Raw genomic sequence first — 26290 nt, 5'->3', positions numbered from 1 at the left:
CAAAACAGCTATTCCTGCTAACCTGCCAGAAAGCCCAAAATAGTCAGACTCAACTAGATGCAGCTATTTTCTCTGACAGATTAATTGAAAATATAATAAACTCATAGAAAAGATCACTAGAGGATTATATTTCCCTCAAAAAACAATAAGCTGAAATTCTATATCATCTGCTCTTTTGTAGTGATGATATAACCTGGGATCAACAGTCAAAAGAGATTTGGAGGGGGAGCGCGCAGGCAAATGGCAAAAGAAAATTATTCAGTTTCAAGAAACTGAGTACGATGCAAAGACAAGATATTTTGAAAACTAACATTCTTTTACCATACAACCCAGCAATTAAGCTACTAGGCATTTACCCAACTGATTTGAAAACTTACGTCCACATAAAAATCTGCAAGCAATTCTTTATAACAGTTTTATTCATAATCAGCAAAAACTGGACACAATTAAGATGTCCTTCAATAGGAGAACAGACAAACTGTAGTACATCCATACAATGGAATATTATTGAATGACAAAAAGTAAAAGAAGAAGCTACATACTATATAATTCCAAGTATATGACACTCAGGAAAAGGCAATACTACAGATATGGTAAAAAGATCAGTGGCTTCTAGGTGATTGGGGAGAGAAAGGAAGGGTTGAATAAGTGAAGCACAAGGAAGTTTTCAGGGCAGTGAAACTATTTTGTGTGATACTATAAAGGTAGATAGACGATGCTGCGCATTTCCCAAAACAGAACTTTACAGCACAGAGTGAACCTAACATATGTGATTAAAAAAATCATTTAGGAGATCACGGGATCCTAAGATGCAATGCAGAATATGACAAAACAGTTTAACTATGTTACAAACGCATGAAAACGACTCACTGAAGGGGGAGTGAGGTGGGGAAAGATGCTGACCTAAGTAATCTGGAAACGGGTGGAAACTGTAAGACTAAAGGCAAAAGAAACTGTGCATAAGCACTGTACTCTAGTTGATAAAGTTATTTCCCTCAGGGGTTTGGGTTAATAATTCTGATGCCGCTACACATGCATTGTGGAACTGAACAATATAATACATGGATGATGGACGGTGGGAGTGAGATTTCTCACAGTTGGAATAAGAGTTTACACAAAAACAAAAGAAGGCTAGAATGATCCACATAGCAATGGGCTAGCGTTGGCAATATCAGTATGAACTCATGTTTAGCTTAAAATAGATACAGATGGTTACATATAGAAATATTTATGGATGTGTATATACAGGTTAGTATGCTCAGGATATATTTCCTCGCTCCTCAAGTTGAGAGCGACTAGAAGCAATTACACTCCAGCAGCAAAGAGCACACCCTCGTACCCAGATCTTGGTCGTAATACCATCCTCCAATAAAAGGAACCAGGCCTTCTTGGAGAAATGGCTGAATCTAGGACTGGGGCAGGATCCACACAAGATGTAACAGGATTATCTTATGGTGCCAGAAAGTAAGAAAGTGTTAAAAAAAAAAAAAAAAAAACCAAAAAAACCTACACTGATGGGACTATGTCAAAGGGACATAAAAGTTAACAGAAAGAGTTCCCAAATGGCCAAAGCTGGAACGACTTGAGCAATAAAATAAACTACTACTGGATTACAACTCAAAGTATAAAATAAATATCCATGAGTCCAGACAGATATAAACAAATGATTGAATAAATAAATAAGTGGGAGAGAAGACACAAAACTCCCAGGCGGAAAAATTCTAAATAATTTCTGCAAAACTCTTCTATCTAGAAGGTGGAGTGTAACTTCCCAGTCCTTAAGCATGAGAGGCACATAGTGACTTTCTTCCAAAGAAAACAGTATGAGGAGGAGAAAAATGAGAGTAATTTTACAATGGAGAAACCCAGCAAACGTCAGTTAGATGATCAAGGTCAACATCCACAGTAACAAGTCATGTTGACAGCATGTGCCCTTGACATGATATAATAAAAATGGCACTTTATCTCTGTGGTCTTCCTCCCCATTCACTGAATCCCAGTCTCATCATGAGAGAAACAACAGACAAATCTTAACTGAGGGACATTCGACAAAATTCCTGACCAGTACTCCTGAAAACTGACAAGGTAAAAAACAACAAGAAAAGTCTGAGAAGTTGTTGTCAACCAGAGAAGCCTAAGGAGGCATGACAACTAAATGTACTGTGGGGTCTTGGATGGGATCCTAGAAAAGGAAAAGGGAATTAGGTAAAGCTAAGGAAATCTGAAAAATATACGGACTTTACTTAATAATAATCTATTAACACTGGTTCATTAATTGTAAAAAGAAAAAGCACTATATTAACGTAAGATGTTAATAATAGGGAAAACTGGGGAGAGCATAAGGAAACTGGATTTTCTTCGGAATTTTTTTATATAAATCTAAACTTATTCTAAAATAAAAGTTTATTTTTTAAAAACATGAACAATGATATTTCATTTGGCTTAATACGGCATTCACTGACTCCTCTTCGCTGGTCTTTGGGTATTCAGGGAAGAAGCTTACTGTCTAATTTCACATACCTGGCTTTTCCAGTATGGCTAATACCAAAGCCAAGCAGCAGAGTGAGATACCGGCTAATTAGATTACCCAACTAGACGGTGTTCTCCTGCCTGCCCAGAGTCGACTTCCCCTTATCCTAGTAATCACATCCCGATTTTATTTTGGGAAACCCTTGTCCTCCATTTCTTGTGTTTCTCTTCAACCACAGTGCCAATCTGTTATACTTCTGCTCGTTCCCCACCAGTTCTTAGTATATAGAGAACATTCAGTAAATATTGAGTGCATGAATGAAATCTCATCTTTTTGCTCAGGTATAAGTACGGATATTTGCAGCCATTGACGCAAATAACCTCCGTCTGGTTGTTATCTCTAGTCCCAGGTTACAGTTGAATGTCAAAACTGAGACCAGAGCTAATACCGCCAACAGAATTACTGACATAGAATCTATCTGGAGCACACAAGAATGTCTCTGAAGAAAATAAACCATTCAGAAGAAAAGAATGTGAATGTAACAGGCTCAGCCCAGCTAACGCATTCCACTTCTCACCCCTTCCACCACCTTCTACATAACTGAAATTTCAGATGATCCAGAGGATCTCTCTCTCTCTCTCTTTTTTTGTGAGGAAGATTGGCCCTGAGCTAATATCTGTGCCAATCTTCCTCCACTTTGTATATGGGACACCAATACAGCATGGCTTGATGAGCAGTGTGTAGCTCTGCACCCAGGATCCGAACCTGTAAGCCCCGGGCTGACAAAGTGGAATGCATGAACTTAACCACTACGCCACTTGGCTGGCCCTCAGAAAATCTCTTTTGGTTATACTCCTTGTGAAGACAGATTTATTGATGTAAGGGTACAATGAACTAACAAGAATTAATTGAATAGCAGATGCTCACAGTATAAGAGACAAATAACACTGCCTAGTTAGAAGCCTTCCATCTAATTAGCACAGGAAACCAATAAGAAAATACTAGAAACATGCTATATTTGGTGGCTGCTATTAGAGATATAACGACCAATGCAGAAATTCTCAACATCAAGCTAGATCAGACCTTTATCTAACTGACGAGAACTTAAGCAAATAAAGATAAAGGTAGTAATGAAATTTGGGTGTATATTTTTAATTAAGAGCTTTTTAAAATTTAAACATGAATTACCTTAGTTGAAAAAAATTAATAGCAGCAGCTGATTTATAAAGTCCTAAAAGGAAAATATCAATGGACAGCTAATCTTCGACAAAGGAGCAGAGGGCCTACAATGGGGAAAAGAAAGTCTCTTCAACAAATGGTGCTGGGAAAACTGGACAGCCACATGCAAAAGATTGAAAATTGACCATTCTTTTTCACCACACACCAAAATAAACTCAAAATGGATCAAAGACCTAAAGATTAGGCCTGAAACAATAAGTCTTCTGGAAGAGAATATAGGCAGTACACTCTTTGACATCAGTTTCAAAAGAATCTTTTTGGGCACTATAACTCCTCAGTTGAGGGAAACAATAGAAAGAATAAACAAATGGGACTTCATCAGACTAAAGAGCTTCTTCAAGGCAAGGGAAAACAGGATTGAAACAAAAAAACAGCTCACTAATTGGGAAAAAATATTTACAAGCCACTTATCTGACAAAGGGTTAATCTCCATAATATAGAAAGAACTCACACGGCTTAACAACAAAAAAACAAACAACCCGATCAAAAAATGGGCAGAGGACATGAACAGACATTTCTCAAAAGAAGATATAAATATGGCCAATAGACACATGAAAAGATGTTCATCATCACTAATCATCAGGGAAATGCACATCAAAACTACACTAAGATATCACCTTACGCCCGTTAGATTGGCAAAAACATCCAAAACCAAGAGCGACAAATGTTGGAGAGGTTGTGGAGAAAAAGGAACCCTCATACACTGTTGGTGGGAAGGCAAACTGGTACAGCCACTATGGAAAACAGTATGGAGATTTCTCAAAAAGTTAAAAATAGAAATACCCTATGACCCAGCCATGCCATTACTGGGTATCTATCCTAAGAACCTGAAATCAGGAATCCCAAGAGTCCCTTGCACCCCTATGTTCATCGCAGCATTATTTACAATAGCCAAGACGTGGAACCAACCTACATGCCCAGAAACTGATGATTGGATAAAGAAGATATGGTATATATACACAATGGAATACTACTCAGCCATAAAAAAAGACAAAATTGGCCCATTCGCAGCAACGTGGATGGACCTCGAGGGTATTATGTTAAGCGAAATAAGCCAGTCAGAGAAAGACGAACTCTATATGACTCCACTCATAGGTGGAAGTTAACACATTGACAAGGAGATCTGATCGGTGGTTACCAGGGAAAAGGGGGGGTGGGGGGAGGGCACAAAGGGGGAAGAGGTGTACTCACAACATGACTAACAATAATGTACAACTGAAATCTCACAAGGTTGTAATCTATCATAACATTAATTAAAAAAAAAAAAAAGGAAAATATCATGTTACCCATCATTACTTTTCCTAAAATGAAAAGAATTCTGGCATGCAACAAATTACGATATTTTGCTTTAAATGATCAATTACAATAACTTTAAACTATATGCCTAGAAAAATAGTCCAATGCCTAAATTAGTCTACTAGCCTAAGTGGCCTTCCATGAGTGCTCCAAGCAGCTCCCTGCTATCCTCTATCATATGTCCAATTTTAACTCTTACCACAATCTGTGACTAGCTTCTGATTTGCTTGTTTGTCATCGATGCCTAGCACAAAGTCTGAAAAATGAAAGATAAGAAGCATCGGTTGGGGTCGGCCCTGTGGCTAAGTGGTTAAAGTTCTGTGTTCTCCACTTTGGTGGCCCAGGATCATGGGTTCAGATCCCGGGTGCGGACCTACTCCACTCATCAGTCATGCTGTGGAGGCACCTGACATACAAAATAGAGGAAAACTGGCAAAGATGTTAGCTCAGGGCAAATCTTCCTCACAAAACAAATGAAAAAAAAGAGAAAAGAAAAAATATATATGTATTTGTTAAAATAATGGGATTATTTTAGAATTAATCATTATTAATGATATTAATCTGTCTTTTATAGGTATACTTGCTCAAGATTATTTCGGCAAAAGGCTCAGGAACAAAAATTTTTAAACATTCTGGATTAGGTTTGTATGGATCCCTTCTATCTGTAAATCTTACGACTGAAACTTTATTTCTTCCCTCACTAATCTTCTTATCTGAAAGATGTAATATATACCTAACTGATTTTCTTCTCACATTAAAAGTGCAAAGGAATTTATAAAAAGAACCAAATAAAGTACAATAATTGAAGTTCCCCAGTTTTTAATGAAGTACTATAAGAAATGTAAAGAAACAACAAAATATGGCCCATACACAGGAAAGAAATGCAATGAATAAAAACTGTCCCTGAGCAAGTCCAGACATAGGACTTACTAGGCAAAAACATTAAATAAGCTACTTGAAGTATGAGTACCATGTGCAATAAACTAAAGGAAAGTATAAGAATGATGTATCACCATATAGAAAATATCAATGAAGAGAAAGAAATTAGAAAAACAAAACGGGAGCCAGCCTGGTGGCCTAGTGGTTGAGTTCAGCATGCTCTGCTTCAGAGGCCCAGGTTTGGGGGTTCAGATCCTGGGCACGGACTTACACCACCTGCTGGCGGCCATGCTATGGAGGCGTCCAACATACAAAATAGAGGAAGATTGGCACAGATGTTAGCTCAAAGCAAATCTTCTTCAAGCAAAAAGAGGAAGACTGGCAACAGATGTCAGCTCAGGGTGAATCTTCCTCAGCAAAAAACCCCCAAGAAAACGAAAAACAAAACAAATAGAAATCTGGACATAAAAAGTACAATAAATGAAAAACAAAATTCATCAGAGGGACTCAGGGTCATTATTTCACCAAGTGGAAGGAAGAATCAGTGAACTTGAAAATAGGTTGAGATTATCTGGTCTGAGGAACAGAAAGAAATAAGAATGAAGAAAAATGAACAAAGCCTCAGTGACCCACGAGACACCATCAAGAGTACCAACATACACACAAGTGGTGTCCCAGAAGAGGAGCGAGAAAAGGGAGCAGGAAGAATATCTGAAGAACAGGTGGTATGAATCTGAACCAGACTATTATAAACTAGGTTGTTAATTATAATCCTCAGGGCAATCGTTAAAAAAAATAGGGTTCTGTACTATCTGCAGTTTCAGGCATCCACTGGGGTCTTGGAATGTATCCCCCATGGATAAGGGGACTACTGTATAGCGTTACCTAGACATAGTAAATCCACCGTTATGTAGATACATAAGAGAACTAAAAACATGTGCATACAAAAACTTACACACAGCAGCATTATTTATAATAGCCCAAAAGTAGAAACAACCCAAATGTTCACTGGTGAATGATAAACAAAATGTGGTGAATCCATATGATGGAATATTTCTCAGTCACAAAAAAAGAATGAAGTACTGATACATGCTACAACACAGATGAACCTTGAAAACAATGCTAAGTCAAAGACATCAGAGACTAAGCACCACATATTTTACGATTCCATTTCTATGAATGTTCAGAAAGGGAAAATCCATAGAAACAAAGGTAAATTAACAGCTCCTAGTGGCTGGGAGGAAATGGGTTGTGACTGCTAATATATACAAAGGATAGTTTTTGGGGTTTGAAGTTAGAAAGTAGTGATGGTTGTACAGTTCTTTGAATAGACTTAAAAAAACCCCACTCAACTGTACCCTTTTAAAGAGTGAATTTATGATATGGGAATTATATTTCAATATTTAAAAATCAACAACAAAAAAAGATATGGCATGGTTTTATGCTCTATTCTCTAAATCTTTTCTTAAAAGGCTGCCTGAATGACATTTTTTTCTTTCCCCCTGGAGGAAATTTGCCCTGAGCTAATATCTGTTGCCAATCTTCCTCTATTTTGTATGTGGGTCACTGTCACAGCATAGCTACTGATGAGTGGTGGAGGTCTGCGCCTGGGAACTGAACCCAGGCCCAGGCCGCCGAAGCAGAGCACATGTAACTTAACCACTAGGCCACCAAGGCTGGCCCCTAAATGGCATTTTAAAAACTGTATAACTATGGGACAGAATGTAATCTCTACTCCAGAAGAACTTTAAGCTTTACAGTTCTTTCATGTATAGAAATTAATTTTTCAGTGTGCATGAAAGGGGAGAACAAATAGCAAATGATGAAGCAAATGGGGCAAACTGTCAACAAGAGGTGAATCTGGGTAAAGGTACGTGAGTGTTTTTTATTCTATTTTGCTTCTTAGAGATTTTCTGAAAGTTTGAATATATTCCAAATAAAAAGTTTACTAAAAAGAAAATCATTTATGCAAGACATAAAAATTTGAATGGTTAAACACACTCACTCTTTTAAAAAGCCTGATATCAAGCCATAGTAAATCCCCTTACTTAATTATGCCAAGTCGGAAATACTAGTTATAGAGGTGTCTGGTATTCTTATTGCTGCCACACATTAACTGTGACAAGACTAATAAACTGAAGTGTCTGTGACTACAGTGGTACTATAGCCACTTTAAAACTATCAGTTAAAACGATACACTGACTCAGCTATTGTGCAGAGATTTTTATCATGTGTGTTTCTAATATGTGATTATATTTTATGATATACCATGGAGATATATATATATCTACATTGGATATATATAAAATACATCACATTCTAAATATTAGGTAAGTAATCATCTATATCTTATCAATAGTTTTTATCCCCCATGCCCAAAGAAGTGACTAATATAAGAAACCAGATGGGCCAGCCCCGTGATGACCGAGTGGTTAAGTTTGTGCACTCAGCTTCGGCAGCCCAGGGTTTTGCTGGTTCAGATCCTGGGTGCGGACATGGCACCGCTCATCGGGCCATGTTGAGGCAGCGTCCCACATGTCACAACTAGAAGGACTCACAACTAAAAATATGCAACTGTGTACCAGGGGGCTTTGGGGAGAAAAAGAAAAAATAAAATCTTTAAAAAAAAAAACAAACTAGAAAACGAAAAGCAAATTAAACCTAAAATAGAAGAAAAATAATGAAGAATATAAACCAGTAAAATAGACAGCAGAAAATAGAGAAAAATCAAATCAAAAGCTTTTTGTTTGAGAAGATGAATAAACTGATAAAACCTCTAGAAAGACTGTGAGTAGCGAGAAGTCACATGTGAGAGACATAAGAAATGGGAGCTTGACCATGACTACACTCGCTATAGATCTAAGAGGGTTAACAGGGAGTGTTATTAACAACTTTGTTAACATAGTCAACAATTCAGAGTATGATATGGACAAATTCCTTCAGAGACTCAAAATGCCAAAGATGAGTCAAGAAGAAAGTTAACCTGAATAGCCCTGTATGTAAAAAAGAAATTATTTTGCAGTTAAAAATCTTCTCATGAAGAAAACTCTAGGCCCAGATGGATTAACTCATGAATTTTCCCAAGTAATTAAAGAAGAAAGAAAATACCAATTCAACACAAATTCCCCCAGAATACAGAAGAGAAGAAACTTCTTGACTCATTTTGTGAAGCCAGCATTACTCTCATACCAAAAACAAACACAGTAAAAGAAGAGAAAAACTATAGACCAATGACCTTCATTACTACAGATGTAAAAATTCTCATTAAAAATTTCAGCAAATAAATCCACTAATGTATAAAAAGGATAAATACATCATAACCAAAGGGGGTTTATCCCAGGAATGCAGTATTGGTTTAACAGTCAAGAAAAATAATAATGTAATCCAACCTATAAGACTAAAAGACAATCATCTCAAAAGATGCAAGAAAAGCATTTGACAAAATTCATCATCCTTCCAAGATAAAAAGATTTTGGCAAAGTAGGAACAAAAGGAACTGCCTTAAGTTGATAAAAGCCACGTACAAAAGACATGCCTAACATCACACTAAATGGCGAAAGGTGAGAACAAAGTTGAAGCTGTTCCCTCTCACCATTCCTATTCAACATCATACTGAAAGTCTTAGCCAATGTAAGACGGCAAGAAAAAGAAATAAAAGCATGGAGACTGGAAAAGAGAAAATAAAATTGCCTTTTATGCACAGATATCATCATCTTCAATGTAGAAAATCCTAAGAAATCTACAAAAATTCTACCAGAATAAATAAGATTTAACAGAATGACAAGATACAAGGGCAACATACAAAAATTAATTTTAGTTCTAATACTAGCAAGGAACAGTTGAAACTAAAATTAAAAACCACTTACAACAGCATCAATATATATTAAATACTAAGAGATATATGTGACTAAATGTCGCCGGGAGACATTAAAGAATAACTAAATAAATGGAAAGATACACTGTGTTCTTGAATCAAAAGACTCAATATTAAGACACCAATTCTCACCAAATTGATGTAGATATTCAATGCAATCCTAATCAAAATCTCAGATTTTTTGGTAGAAATTTACAAGATGATTCTAAAATATGTGCAAAAGCAAAGGATCCAAAATACTAAAAATAATTTTGGAGATTAAGATAAATATTGGAAGACAATACTGGCTGATTTTAAGACTTAAGATAGACAATCAAACCAGTATAATATTGACAAAGGCAGTAGATAAATGGAATAGAATAGACACTCCAGAAAAAGACCCCCACATATATGGTCAATGAGTTCTGACAAAGGTACCAAGGCAATTCAATCAGAGGAAAAACAATCTTTTCAATAAAATACGTTGGTACAACTGGACAGTCAAACGGGAAAGGAAAAAAACAAGAATCTTGACACTTAGAAAAATCAACTTGAAATGAATAATACAACTTACTGCAAGAGCTAAAGCTCTAAAACTCCTAAACAACAACATAGGAGAAAATTTTAGTGACTTTGGGTTTGGCAAAGATTTCTTAAGCAGGATACAAAAAAATCACGAACTATGAAAAAAAAAAGATAAATTAGACTTGATTAAAATTTTTACTCTTCAAAAGACACTGTTACAGAAGTAAAAATACAAGCCACAGACCAGAAACAAATATTTATTTATCTGACAAAGGATTTGTATTCAGAATATGTAAAGAACTCTCGCAACTACTACTAATAAAGAATGCAATTTTTAAATGCACAAAAAACTGAACAAACATCTAAGCAAAGACAATATGAATGGCACATGAAAAAAAGCACATGAAAAGATGCTCAAGCTCCTTAGCCATTAGGGAAATGAAAATTAAAAATACAATGAGACACCAACACATACCCACTGAAATGACTAAAATAAAAAATTCTTACCATACCAGTGTTGGCAAGGATGTGAAGGGGCTGGAACTCTAACACAATGCTGACAGGACTGTAAAATAGTGCAACCACTTTGGAAAACAAGTTAGCAGTTACTGAAAAAGTTAAACATATATCTACCATATGATCTAGAACTCCATTCCTAGGTATATGTGCAAAGATTTGTACATGGACATTATAAGCAGCTTTATCTGTAATAGCTCAAAAGAGAAAACCAAAATTCCCTTCAATCAGTGAATGGATGAACAAATTGTGGTATATTCATACAATGGAATACTACTCAGCATTAAAAAGAATATGGAAACATGCAACATCATGGATGAATCTCAAATAATTAGGCTAAATGAAAGAAAGCAGATAACAAGAGTACATACTATATGATTCTGTTTATATAAAAGTTTAGGACAAGAAGGCAGATGACAAAAGAGTATATACTATATGATTCTGTTTATATAAAAGTTTAGAGCATGCACATGAATATACAGTGGCAGAAGAGTGGTTGCCTGGAGTTGTGGGAGGAGGAGTAGATTACAAAGGGTCATAAAGAAACTTTAGGAGGGTGCATATGTTCATTATCTTCATTGTGGTAACAGTTTCACAAGTGTACACATGGGTCAAAATTCAAATGGTATGCTTTAAATGTGTACAGTTTATTGCCTGTCAATTATATCTCAATAAACCTTGTTTTAAAAAGTGAATATTTAGGGGCCAGCCTGGTGGCACAGTGGTTAAGTTTATGCGCTCTGCTTCAGTGGCCTGGGGTTCGCAGATTTGGATCCCGGGTGCAGACCTACACACCGCTCATCAAGCCACGCTGTGACAGCATCCCACTCACAAAATAGAGGAAGACTAGCACAGATGTTAGCTCAGGGCCAATCTTCCTCAAGCAAAAAGAGGAAGATTCGCAATAGATGTTAGCTCAGGGACAATCTTCCTCACCAAAAAAAGAATCAATGTTCCTTTCTATACTCTGTACATGGCTTGTTTCTTTGGTTATTTTTATACAACAGCTTTTGAAGGATTCCAAATCACTACCCTCACATTAACTACAGGAAGGCTTTTCCCCAAAACTACAACCATCCTGTCTTATTTCTTGCACCTATGCACCCAACGGGCTTATTATATTGAAATATTCCCCCTTAGAAATACATAACTGTTATGTGATGATGATGACTATCAATCTCATTAAGTTAAATTTCTTTCTTGCAAAATATCCAAAATTTCAGCACAAGTAAGACAGACAAATAAATGCCTATCAAGCCAATATTCAACCATTGCATTAAAGCAGTGAATGGGAAAAAGAATTTCCCAATGAAAAACAGTGGTAAAGCTTTATATTCTACATTTTCATCTAGATGATAGTTACACAAGTATATACATATATAAACATTTAAAAAGCCATGTATTTAAGATGTGTGCACTTTACTCAAAATAAGTTATGCTTCAATAAAAAAAAATTAGTCAAAGTTTGAGGGTACCAGTACTATCTATTTCATGGACTTTTCCCCCCCCCCCCCCCCCCCTGTCTTCTCCCAGACACGCCTCTGTGGCTTTGTAACCGCTGCCTTCTCTCCAGTATGCTATGATCCTCATGCCCTGAAACTTCCTTCTCCCCCAAGACCCCCTCCACGTTCCAGTAAAGAGCATCAGGGAAGGCTCTCTTTACAAGATATTCTCCACCAGGTGGTAACAAATTGGGGAAGCAGTTAAGCTCAGTGACCTAGGAGAAACAGTATTCTGACTACTCTTTTTTTAAAGGTTAAGAGTACCTTAGAAATCAGAAGTTGAATGAGTTCAGAGCCAGAACTAGGGCATGAGCCTGCTGATTCCTAGAACCCAGTATTTACTACCACCTGATTTATTAGCTCAAGATTCCAATCTAGTTTTTTACACCATGGAATTAAAAACTGCTCAGTTGTCCACTTGTAAGCTAAGATGACTAAAATTTTAGCCAATAGATTCCAAGAGGGGATAGTAGGCTTTGTTTTTGTTTTTGTTTTTTTGAGGCAAAAATGTCCTCATAACAGCCCAAATTTGCAGTAGAGGGCATATAGCGAGGCTGCGTAGAGCCAAGAAACCAAGATAAACTCATTTCCTCGAGAACATCTGCACTGGAGTTTTAGGATTTATCAGAGTCGCAGATGTTAAAGTTAAAATGACTGACCAAGAAGCACAAAACCAAAGAGATCCGAATAAACCAACTCAACTGACGGCAAAGACTCACCTTAAGCACCACCGGACACATTTCAAACAGCAAAAATCCCTTTGATGAGGTGAAATTAATGATCTAAAGTGGTTAGAAAAACATGGCCTCATTTGGGTTTAGTGCGTAGGTTCTGGTCTACTTTTGTGGTCTGTAGTTTCAAAGATAGTTTAGTTTTGTAACAAGCCTTTGTGATGCTATACTTGTCTGCTTCGTTCTCCCAGCTCCGCCAGAGCCCCCACTGGATGCCTTCTGGTGCAGCACGAAGGGGTGGAAGGCACTTCCTTAGGCTATGTGGTAGGATTAGGTGACTGGGCGGAGGAAATGGCAGACCCTTGGGCGGATAGCACTTATCCCGGCCTGTTCTCTGGCCATCCTATTGGAGAGCTTCCCACTCTCTCTCTGCCGGGGCTACTGCTGCAGGCAGACCAGGCCTGTCGATGCCACTGGGTAAACATCTCACTACTAAGTCTCTGCTGGTCCTACGGTCAGAAAGGGCAGGTTATTTCTGTTCTTCCGTCTATGTCTATTGGCGATTCCAAGTTGTAGGCCCCTCCACTCTGGGATATATGGAAAATAAAAAGGAAACACAGGGAACCCATCGTGGTGTCATTCTTAAGTTCTGGAATCCCAGTTAGTCCACCTTCCTTCTGCCTTTTAGAATCTTCTAATGACCATCTGTTAAATTGCTTCCAAGGTATTTAGTTGTACTTAGATGGGAGAAGCAGGGATCGTAAGCCATTGTATCCCACTAAACCTGAAAAAGTAAATGCCTGCTGAAATAAAAGATTTAAATTGACCCATAGTCTCCTAACATAACAGACAACATCTCCGAACACAACAGAAAGTCACTCATTATATACTAAGAACACACAACTTGAATGAGAAAAGACAATCAACTGAAGCAAAAACCAAGATGAATCCAATGTTGGAACCGACAAGAGGTTTTAAAGCCATCACCATAATACTGTTTCAATAAGCAGTTACAAATTCCCTTAAGAAAAATGAAAAAATACAAAACCTCAGCAGAGAAACAGAAGTTATAGATAGAACTGAAGGTTAAAGCATTGAAAATAAAATTCTATATGAACAAAAATTTCCCAAATTTGGTGAAAGATATAAACCTACAAAGCAAATCGTACACAGGACAAACCCAAAGAAGTCTATGCCAAGACATATCACAATTAAATTTCTGAAAGCGAAAGACAAAAAGTCTTAAAAGTAACCTAAGAGAAATGACGCATTACCTCTAGCAGAAAACCAATTCCAACGGCAGTGGATTGCTCATGTGAAATCAGGAGGGATGTGGCACAACATTTCTTAAGTGCTGAAATACAAGAACTGTCAATTGTGAATTCTATATCGAGCGAAAACATCCTTCAGGAAAGGAGGAGAAATATAGACATTATCAGATGAAAGGAAATGAAAAACTCTGTCACTACCCTGCTCACCTCTAAAGATAGCTAAAGGAAGCTCCCTCAAAGGAAACGAAATGACAAAAGAAGACTGGGGGTCTCTGACAAGTTTCTTAAATCATACTTAATGGTTGAAAGAAAATTATAGTAACATCTGTTGTGTTCAGTGTATGGAGAGGAAATACCTCAGAAAATTATATTTTAAAAAGTGGGGAGGGCAATGGAATCTTAATGAAAGCAAGGTTTTAAAACTGCGAAGTGGTAAAACATTGCTATCAGCAGGCTGTGGTAAGTTACATATGTATACTGTAATGCACAGAGCAACACTAAGAAAAATATACAAAAGCAATATACTCAAAAAACAACATAAATAAAACAAGATGGAAGCTCTTTAAAAAGAATTCCTTTAGAAAAGAAGAGCAAAATAAGCCCAAAGCAAGTAGAAGGAAGGCTATACAACAAAAATAAGAGCAGAAATCAATGAAATTGAAAACAGGAAAATAACAGAAAAATGAAACCAAAAGCTGGTTCTTTGGGAAAAAATCAACATAATTGACAAAGCTCTAGCACGACTGATACACAAACAAGAGAGAAGACACAAATCACCAATACCAGGAATGAAGCAGGGGAGAGCACTATAACTGCTGCAGGCCTTAAAAGATTAATAAGAGAATACTATGAACAACTTCATGCTCATAAATTCGACAACTTAGGAAAAAATGGACCAATTCATCAAAAACCACAAAATACCAAAGCTCAGTCAAGATGAAACAGATGGCCAGCATACATCTAGAGCCATAAAAACAATGAATTTGTCAAAAGAAAGATCCCCCAAAAAAGAAATCCTCAGGCACAAATGGCTTTACTGGAGAATTTTATCTTCTTTAATATTCAAAGAAGAATTAGCACGAATTTTGCATAATCTATTCCAGAAAAAAGATGAAGTACTTCCCAACTCACTTGATGAGGCTAGTATTACCCTGATATCAAAGTCACACAAAAACAGAACAAAAACTTTTTTTTAAAACAGGCCCTGGCTGGCCCGTAGCCAAGCGGTTAAAGTTCTGTGTGCTGGGTTTCGGTGGCCCAGGATGGTGGGTTTGGATCCCCAGATCGGACCTATTGCACTCATCAGCCATGCTGTGGAGGCATACCACATACAAAATAGAGGAAGACTGGCACAGATGTTAACTCAGGGCAAATCTTCTTCAAGCAGGAAAAAAAAATGATAAGAGGAAGACTGGCAATGGATGCTAGCTAAGGGACAATCTTCCTCAAGCAAAAAGAGGAAGACTGCCAATGGATATTACCTTAGGGCCAATCTTCCTCATCCCTCCCTCCCCTCAAAAAAAAAATCCAACACCCATTCATGATATAAATTCTCAGCAAACTAAGAACAGAATGGAATTCCCTCCACTGGATAATGAGCATCTGCAAAAACCTATTGCTAACATACTTCATAGAATGGTTTCCCTCTAAACTGGGAAAAATGTGAGGATATTACTTTCATAACTCTTATTCAGCAAAGTATTCAAAATTCTAGCCACTGCAATAAGAAAGATAAAATGTATTCAGATCAGGAAGGAAGAATAAAACCATGCCTATTTGCAGATGACTCTAGAGTTTACGTACAAAACCCAAAGGAATCCATGAAAAACGCCAAAACTCCTAAAAAAAGTGAGTTCAGCAAAGTAGCAGGATATATCAACATACAAGAATCAATAACATTTCTATATACTAACAATGAACACGTGGAAACCAAAATTAAAAACAAAACACCATTTACAATCAATCCAAAAAAATATTTAGGCATACACTTAACAAAATACGTACAGGATCTAGATGCTAAAAACTACAAAATGCTGATTTAAAAAAAATACTTAAATAGATGAAAACACATATTTGTGGACTGGAGCACTCAACACAGCATAAATATCAATTCTCCCCAAATTAATATACAGGTTTAATCAATTCCTATCAATATTTCAGCAAGGTGTTTTATAGACATAGACAAGCTTACTCTAAAATTTACATAGGAGGACACACTCCCTAAAATAGCTAAAAGAATCTTGAGAAATAAGAATAAAATGGAAGGAATTACTCTACCCAATAGTAAGGCTTCCTATATAGCTAGAGTACTCGAGGCCGTGTGGTACTGGCGGAGCGATACACACAGATGCACGGGATAGAACGTAGAACCCAGACACAGACCCATACAAATATTCGGACAAAGGTTCATGGGAAGAAGGCTGGCCTTTTCAGCAACAGGAGCTAGAGTAATTGGACACCCATAGCAAAAAAAAGCCAAATATTTTAATATCTTAGAACCAATTTATTTTGTTTGTTCTAAGTACAAATGTGAAATAATTACAATGCTCCATCACATAATTGGTTGATTAGATAGATAACCCTTTTTTAAAAATTCTATTCTTTGTTTTAACTCATGTGGTATTGATCTCCTATTGATCTTTGGGTGCAAATTAAAATTTCAAGTTTCTTTCAACAAACTCTTACAAATAACAGTTAAGTCATACTCCCTAAGGGGTAAAAGAAAATAAAACTTCTGGAGAAGTTTAGAAAATTTTCTTGGGCATTGTAGTATTCAGGGTGAAAACAGATAAATGATGCCAAATTGAAAATGTGTTATAATTAGAAGAATTTAAGAATATTTTCTTTCTTCGCTAAGAATGCAAACTAGAATTTTTTTTCTTACTATTAAACATGACTTTTGTAAATGCATGGTTCAACAATTTTATTCACTCTCAGTCTTTAATAGTTTATTCCCCACCTCTGACATAAATTTTAAGCTAAAAAAAATTGTCTAACAGCATTAATTTAAAAATGAAATTAGATGTTTGAACCAATGTGAGATTTTTGACAAAGAGAAAAAAAAAATTAAAAGACACCAATTTGGCAGCTTCCAAACCAACAAAAACCAAAAAACCAAAAATCCTATTGTGTCCCAGTACTTAACGTTTTATTTACACACCAATTTTAGCATTACTGTGAATTTTGATTTATTATTTTACAATTTATTTACTTACTTTATGTTATTTGATTACATAAATACAAAAACATAATATTTTTCCCCCTCTAGCAACTAACACAAATCTGACTTTACCTCTAGTCCATCCTGGTCTGCTGCAAAGCTCGAGGGACACCATTTTTGGCACTAACCACTGGCTATAAACAGAAGCATAGGATAGGGAGGGGCAAGTTTACTTTATGATCTCATTGTGGGGTGAGTCAATTACAAACCTAAACTTAAAAAAAGAAACAAGCTACCTCTTCAGACATTAAAAAAAACCTGTTCAAGTGCTAAAACTTCTACTCCAAAAGGACATACATTTTCTGTTTTGAAAATGTGCTAGAAAGTTTCCTGCCTGTTAGCATGGCTGCCAAGTATGTTGACAAACAGGTCAGGAAGAAAATTTCAAAACTAGGCCTCCAAAATACAATTAGCTGATGTCATAGTAGGTACTCTGGAAAATTACTTTTAAAAAACAAACAAGAAAACTTTTAACAGGAAGCTACTGTGCATAGGCACTATGCTGGGGACTGGGGCTGGACACTGCCTGTCCTCAGGGAGCTCACAGACTAAGATGGGCACAGGCAAGTAAGTCAAGTACTGGGGGCTCCCAGAGCATGGGCACCACCAAGTTCAACCACGAGAGTCTGCAGATGCCTCCAAGTAGTTAGTGGTTAATATGAAAGACAAGTGAGAGTCAGATAGGTGTGTATTCCTACCAGAAAGTACAACAGCGCAAAGGAATTAGAGGTATGAGAAATTATGGTTCTCTCAGAAAATAACAGTCATTTAGTAGGTCTGAAATTTAAGGAGCACTGGGAGGAACTAGAGAAGAGGTTGGAAAGGAAAGCAGAGGCTGCGCCACACCACATACTAAGCCCTGGAAGTTATGTGCTGTTTTCCCCGTTTTTTTAGTAACCTGCCCAACGTCACACAGCAGGCAAACTGCAGGGTCAAGATGGGAGCTAAGTCTGTTTTTCTAAAGTTCAAGCTCAGGCGGCCTGTCAACAATCTTTCATACACAGAGGGGGTCTCTCAAGAAGATTGGCTTCTTGAAGGTAGAGGAATCCAATGATGAACTAGAAAAATAACCAACCCTTAAAGTGATCATTAAAACAGCAGTTCTCAAAGTGCAGTCCTTGGATCCCTGCATCAAATTACATCGGCCCTCAGTAAAATGGGGATTCTGAGCCTACTTCTAAACCTACCGAACCATATTCTCGGGGAGTGAGCCTGGGATCTTGATTTTTTATAGTGATACACACAAGCTTTGGAGGTTGGTGATTTCAATGCCTTTTCAACTGAAGCCAGGTATGGATGACCAGATTTGGAGGGGAGTATGAAGAAAGGAAAAAGATTAATTCAACTCCAGACATACAGGATTTGAGACAACAATGGAATATGCAAGTGAAAATGCTGATGCAGGCAGTCCCAGAACAGTATCTGAGCTTGGGCAAAGAGGTCACAGTTGAAGACACACATAGAGGGATGAAAACTGAAGCTCCAGGCCTTAAAAAGCCAGCAAGGAAGAAGTGGGAGAGAGCTGAAGGGCTTTCATAAGGGCAGAACCTCCCTGAGGCAGCAGTAGTGCTACTGACAGTAGAGGTTTCTGTGAAAGAGGAACAGAAAAGCAGAGCATGCGTCATGAAGGCCAAGACGAGGGTTCAACAGTGTCAAAGGCTATCACACGGAGAGGATGGCGGGAAGGGGCGGCAAAGACTTTAACAACTTTAAATAAGCCACCAGATTCAGCCAACTGGAAGTCACTGGTAGGTCCTGAGACAGGTTTCTGAGTGACAGAGCAGAAGCCAGACTATAAAGTAGTTGCCTCAAAGACTCAAGAGAAGAGGGGAAGGGTTAGCCTTGGAAATGCTCTTTCTAAAGAGTGAAATAAACAAACATGTGGGTGAAGAGACACAAACTGAGGTTAAGAGAAAGGAGCTGATGCTGTAGGGTCTATTTTCTTTTTTCTTTTTTTTTAAAGATTGGCACCTGAGCTAATAAGTGTTGCCAATCTTTCTCTCCCCACTTCTTCTCCTCCCCAAAGCCCCCAGTGCATAGCTAGTTGTGAGTGCCTCTGGCTGTACTATGTGGGACGTGGCTCATCAGCGTGGCCTGATGAGCGGTGTCATGTCCGATCCCGGGATCTGAACCAGTGACACCCTGGACCACCGAAGCAGAGCCCACAAAGTTAACCATTTGGCCACGGGGCTGGCCCCATGGAGGGTCTATTTTCAATAAGCTAAGACTCAAGGTCATCTGTGTCTGCGCTTTGCAAAGGGGTAGGGAACCAGGAGGCATGCTTGTAGAACCAACTGCTTTCAGCCACATGGTAAAGACTGTGGCCTTGACTCGCAAATAGGAAAACATTTTCTGCCAAATCTTTCACTGTCAAAAACTTCAACCTAAGAAAAACTAAAAGAATGATATACTGTCATATTTATTTTAACACATTCTCCCTTCCTCTTTTGCTCTCCCTACAAATATTCACTTTTTTTTTTGCCAAAGCATTTGAAAGTAGGCTACAGATATCACAATATTTCCCAGTAAATACTTCAGCATATATCCTCTAAGGATAAGGACATTCCTAGACATAATCACAATTCTATTATCACATATAAGTAGTTTCATGTTGACACAATATTAAAAAATACGTAGTCCATATTTAAGTTTCCTCAACTGTCCATCCAAAAGTGTCCAGTTTTTCCTGCAGTCCAGAATCCAATCAAGAATCATGCATTACAGTTGGTTGTAATGTTTCTTTAGTCTCCTTTAAATCAGGATAGTCTCTTCAAATTTTATCTTTCATGACATATTTTTTAAAAATCAAGACCTAGTGTTTTACACAATCTCCCACAATCTTGATTTGCTTTACTCTTTCTCCAAGCTTAGATTCAGATTAAACATTTTTGGCAAGAATACTACATCGATGACATTGTGCATCTCATTAATACACAGATATGTCAATCTGTGTGACATTACTGGTGATGCTAAATTGGAGTAGTGGGAGAAATGGAAAGAAAGGACCACTTGGTTAATGTAGTATACACCATATCTTTCCATCAAAAAGATGTCCTTTTCCTTTTGTAAATAATAAGTAATCTGTAGGGAGAACAGTGAGAGAGTGTGCATCTGTCCGACAGCCTTTTCAACAATGATTTTAACATCCACTGATGATTTCTGCTTGAAGCAATTATTACACTGGTGGTTGTAAAATGCTTTTATAATTCAATCATTCCTTGTACATTTACTACATGATGTTTTTTGGTAATGCCATTTTCATTTCCTTCTACCCTTTTCATGTTTGAGTATCACTATAGACTCACGAATTTTTCTCCCAATACAATTGATTACTATTATTATTCCTTTCTGATGCTCAAAATGTCCTGAATTTGGCCAACTGGAGTCCCTTGAAGTCAGCTCTTGTGTCCTTCTGACATGTTATCATTAGTCCTTCAGAACTTGTTTGCTTTCTGCCACAATAAAATGTTCCAGGATCACCTTGTAGTTTTCCTGTCTAAGCTCTAGGTTCCTGAAACAATTTAAAAGAAATAAGACCAATTCTATATAAATATTTCAACATTATAGGAGAAAATACCTCTCAATTTCTTTGAGGTCCACATTATCCTGGCACCAGAAACAGACAAAAAATATCTAAGAAAACTAAAACCAATATCCATCATTAACAAAGATACAAAAATGCTTAACAATGTTTTACCAAATTGAGTCCAGCAATATATAAAAAACAAATAACATAATGACCAAATGAGGATAATACCAAGAATGCGAGGTTGGTTTAACATTTAAGGAAAAATGCATTAAAATACACTAACATACTAAAAAAAGAAAGAATACAACTATCTCAACAGATAAGGAAAAAGCATTTGACAAATTTACCAATTCGTGATGAAAACTCTCAGTGAACTAAGAATAGAAAGGAATTTCTTCAACCTGATTATGAGCATCTATGAAAAATCTACAACTAATATCATACGTAATGGTGTAAGAGTGAACACTTTCCCTCTAAAGTTGAGAACACGGTGAGGATCCATTCTTGCCACTTTTACTCAACATTGTTCCGGAAGACTTAGCCATTGCACCGAGGCAAGAAAAAGGAGCAAAAGGCATACAGATTGGAAAGGAAGCTGTAAAACTGTTTCTATCCACAAACATGATCATGTATGTAGAAAATCCTAATGAATCCACCCAAAAAAGGGCATTAATAGAATAAGTAAATTAATTAAGGCTGCAGGATACAAAGTCTATATACAAAAAGCAATTACATTTCTATGTACGAATGAACAACTGAAAAATGAAATAAGGGCTGGCCCCGTGGTCAAGTGGTTAAGTCTGCGCACTCTACTTCGGCGGCCCAGGATTTCGTTGGTTTGGATCCTGGACGCGGACATGGCACCGCTTATTACGCCATGTTAAGGCAGCATCCCACGTGCCACAACTAGAAGGACCCACCACTAGGGTATACAACTATGTACTGGGGGGATTTGGAGAGAAAATAAGAAAAAAAAAAAAAAAAAGATTGGCAACAGTTGTTAGCTCAGGTGCCAATTTAAAAAAAAAAAGAAAAATGAAATAAAACTACAATTCCAATTACAAGAGCATTCTTGTATTTGTATACTGAAAACTATAAAATACCACTTACAGAAATTAAAGACCTAAATAAACAGAGATGCAGAACCATGTTCAAGGACTGAAGACAATGTTATGACGTCAATTCTCTCCAAACTGATCTATAGATTCAAAGATTCAAAATCCCAGCAGTCTTTTTTTTTTTTAGGAAACTGATAAGGGTGAAATTTATATGGAAATGCAAATAAATTAAAACAGCTAAGCAATTTTTTAAAAGAACAAAGTTGGAGAACTTTAAATTACCTCTTTTAAAGACTTACTAAAAAGCTGCTGTAATGAAGACAATGTGCTACTAACAAAATGATAAATGTATAAATCAATGGAATAGAATTGGGAATCCAAAAATAGACATACGTATATATGGTTAACTGATTTTCAATAAGATGCAGAGCAATTAACCGGGGGAAGAGAAGTCTCTTCATAAATGGTGCTGGAACAGCTGAATATCCATATGTGAGTAATGATCTATCTCACACTATACACAAAATTACCTCAGAGTGGATTATAGGCCTAAATATAACAGCTAAAGCTGTAACAGTCTAGAGAAACACACGAGTAAATCTCTGTGGCTCTGTGGTAGGCAAAAATTCTTACAGGTCTCAAAAAGTACAGAACCATAAATGAAAAAGTTGAAAAATTAGACTTGATTAAAATTTAAAATATTTGCTCTCAAAAAACACACTAAAAAAATGAAAAGGCAAACCATACACTTGGAAAAAAATATTAGCAATACATATATTTGATAAAAGAATCACATGCTGAGTATTAAAGAACTTAGAAAAGTTAGTAAGACACAAAACAATAAAAATTAGGCAAAGGATTTAACTAGAAACATTAAAAAAGGAGATCTATAAATAGCCTAGAACCACATGAAAAGATGCCTACATCATTAGGCATTAGGCAAAAACAAATTAAAACCATAATGAAATACCACCAAACATCCACTAAAATGACTACCACCACCACGCAGCTAAGGATGAACAGCAAGAACAACTGGAACTCTCGTAACAGTACTGATGACGGTTTGGCAGCTTCTTATAAACATAACCTTACTAAACACTCATCAATCCCACTCCTAGGCATTTACTTACAAGAAATGAAAATATTCATTCACAAAAAGACTTTTACTTGAATGTTCATAAAAGCTTTAATCACAATAGACCGGAACTTGAAACAACCCAAATGTCCATCAACAGGTGAACAAATAACTTGCAGTATATCCATATAATGGATCACTACTCAGTAATAAAAAGAAAGAAACTTTTACACATGCAACAAGAATCCATCTCAAAAGCATCATGCAAAGAAACAAGTGAAGCACAAAAACTGCAGCCAGTATGATACCGTCTATTTTAAAGTCTAGAAAAGGCAAAGCTATAGAGGAAGCAGATCAGTGGTTGCCTGAGGCCAGTACGAGGGGAAGGTATTGACTGCAAAGAGGCACAAGGGAACTTTCTGAGATGAAGAAATTGTCCTGTGACAGTGGTAGTTTCACAAGTGGGTATGTTTGTGAAACTAATCAAAGCATACACTTAAAACTGGTGAATTTTATTGTATGCAAATTATCCTACAATAAAGCTGGTAAAACATGAAAAAAACAAACCTGGCACAAGTTCAATAAATTTCACTCACCTCACAGGGCTATTTTAGGTGCATACTACTATCGATCGCCACATATGTTCTAAACACCCCCAAGGCATACAGCTGCTGCCTAGTTTTCGTCTTTTATTAATCTCCTATGTGTTAACAGAGAAAAAAGGAGTTACATCGCTTCTAAATGTTTTTTTTTTTAAGGTACCAGGAAGCAGTCAGTTTAAAACAATTTTAAGATTACTAGAACAATTTGATTTTCACTTGAAAAACGAGGTAATGTTTGCACTACATTACATACTAAAAAGAACTTTTCTTCTATGCAAAAGTAATGTGGTAAATTTCTATTAAAAGTTCCAAATATTTGGATATGGAATTAACTAGTATTTGAAAGAATCATGTTATCTTATCAAATATAACATTTTTCTCAATCCAGTTTTCTGACCCATAGGCTTACATAAAAGTGGCATAGGTATAATAATGTTCCACAATACTTCAACCTAATGCCAAGAAAACTGGCAAACCAAGCATTCAGGTTCCTGAATGTTCTGCGAATAGGATGACAGCAATCCCTACACACCCATAACCACATACAGCTGCAGTCAGTCTCTTTCTCTTTCTCATTCAGAACTCCCACATCCCCAGACACAAAACAATAAAGGAGACCATCATCTACAAGTTCAAAGATACTGCTTTTAAATTAAAGAAACTGGGAGAATTGTTACGGCATTCTACTTTTATACTAGGTTTATTCAAGGATGATCTTTGACCTCTATTTCCTTACAATTTTGCTCATGTCACTTCCCATTAGTGAAATTGGTATGCAAGTCACACACCACGCATTTAGAGTAAATTCAGTCCTACTGCAAACAAATCACAGGGAAATACAGTTAGGGAAGAAGTTAATATTTTCCATAATTTCCTTAAAATAGTCAAATAAAGTTGCTGAGGAAAGCAAAAATCACATATAACTAAGAATAGAGTTTGTTAAATACACACTTAAGATATAATGCCCTTGACTAATCAATGCTACTACAATCAGACTGTTTTTCCTTATACTACACCTCCACTTTCAGACAGAAAACACTTCAAAATAAAAATAACCACAGTAAAATGTCTAACAACATCTATTGAATGCCTTCTACATACTGAGCACTGAGCTAGGAAATTTGCATGCACTATTCTTAGTTAATTCCAACAAATCCTCGGAAGGAAGATCATAATTTCTAAAATAGAGCGACATTATCAAATGGTAAAATTATTAAATATACACTATTAACTACTACCAAGAAAACTTGCGAAAACATTGACTTTAAACCCTAGTCCCCTCATCTATAAAACAGGCACACATTTCTTGTTACAACAGGCACTACTGTAGAGTATCTGGCACATCATGCCACCACTTCCTAAGTACCTACTGGCAGGGCCATTTACGGGGCTACTCAGTTAAGCACCTGGTGGAAAGCAAGAATGATGAATCTGTATGGTGTGATAAACCCCACGACTGGGCACCCACTCATCTGAACTCACAAACCGCAGACTGTTTAAAATTTCCCTGGTGTAATACAAATTACTGCTTCTAGAAATCCGAAGAAATTCTCCAATGAATTTAGATTGTGTAAGCTGGCCTTCCCCTAGACAGGCTAACTTCGAAGGCTGGCTTCTACCTTTCTTTAGTCTGCTCATGCAGAAACCATCTAAATATAATTCTGAAAATCACATAAAGGCAGAAACAGGTGGCATTAGCCAAGTGTCCTAGCATGGCTCTTTCAACTAGATCTAAAAATTTAAATGAATACAGAAAGAACAGTAATGTAAGGATAACTCAGAAAAAAAGAGAGGGTGCAGATAAAAGAAACAAATTAATCAAAAGCATGATTAGAAATTAAAGAACAATTTTACATGTCAGATTATCCTACTTAATTTTTAATTTAAATTGTCATCATTAATTTGACAGGGGAATCTATATTTTTTCCCTTAACGTGAAGTAAATTCCTGTCATCGCTATGTAATATGTTAAACTGTCTGATTACCAGGGCTGACAGAATGCACACACTGAACATGTAAATCGCAGAGTAAGCTGACTCGTTCTCTGCTCACTGCAACCTAATTCAGCAGGTGTTCAATCTGTACAGTGTCTGGCATCAAACTCAGATGAAGTCTTTCTGGGGTGGTTAATAAGGTCTGGAAGGGGCAAATTTACTTACAGTACCTGATATTCTACTTTAAAAGAGAAACCCTCTTTCTAATTTTCTTATTTCTTCCACTTTTCAAATCTAATTCTTTGAGTGTCCTGATCTTAAAGGACACTTTGGCAAAACAAAGAGTACAATACAAGTAGAAACTACTTGAAAGACAGGAATCACCCCTTATTCATCTCTGAGGCCTCAATGACTAACCCAGTGTCTGACACACTCCTCAGCCCTCACTAAGTGTTTGCTCAGCTGAACACATGGAATACCTTCAGAGCAAGGAGTCAGTCCGGTCCAACTGAACACAACTGCAACCTGGCTAGCCTGGTATTACACAAGCAGTCAGGACTGAAACACAATATGAATGTGTACCCACAACAAGAGCTAGCACTAAACTAGCACTTACTACATGCCAGGCCCTACAGATGATCTAATTCAGC

General features: G+C 36.9%; 1 protein-coding gene across 2 annotated transcripts in view; it reads right to left on the bottom strand.

Annotated features, from left to right (window-relative positions):
* Positions 1-26290, bottom strand: part of TMEM131 (transmembrane protein 131) — a 221108-nt gene that overhangs the window by 167512 nt on the left and 27306 nt on the right. The window lies entirely within an intron of this gene.

Source organism: Equus quagga, chromosome 5 (assembly GCF_021613505.1).
Source record: "Equus quagga isolate Etosha38 chromosome 5, UCLA_HA_Equagga_1.0, whole genome shotgun sequence".
Classification (NCBI taxonomy): domain Eukaryota; kingdom Metazoa; phylum Chordata; class Mammalia; order Perissodactyla; family Equidae; genus Equus; species Equus quagga.
The sequence above is the reverse complement of the archived record's forward strand: the minus strand, read 5'-3'. Positions and strand labels throughout refer to the sequence as shown.